Here is a 355-nt window from a genome sequence, read left to right as displayed (position 1 = left end):
ATTTTCACAATGCATATAGAAGGTACATCCGTGCATCATCCCTTCCGTAAAGTCAAAGAGACGAGGTTCTCACCTACCTGAGTCTGATGGATAGCCGTGCCATCGAATCCTGTAGAAGCGTTGATAGCCCACCTGCTTCTTTTCACGTTATCGAGTTGATCGCATCTCGAGATCGACAGTCGTCTCACCCACCAGCGACGCTATCCACGAGAGGCTAACAGCAGGGTTGGAGCTGAACGCGAAATCGATAGAGCGACTCTGGAAGTGGAAGGGCGCTCATCGCATCCAAATTAAGGCATTGCAGCAGCGTAGCTTGACGTTAGAATATCTTTCGAACCTTGTTGCAGAGCAAAAA

This window comes from Plasmopara halstedii (assembly GCF_900000015.1).
Source record: "Plasmopara halstedii genome assembly, contig: Scaffold_2695, whole genome shotgun sequence".
NCBI classification, from domain to species: domain Eukaryota; phylum Oomycota; class Peronosporomycetes; order Peronosporales; family Peronosporaceae; genus Plasmopara; species Plasmopara halstedii.
This window is presented reverse-complemented; position numbering follows the sequence as displayed.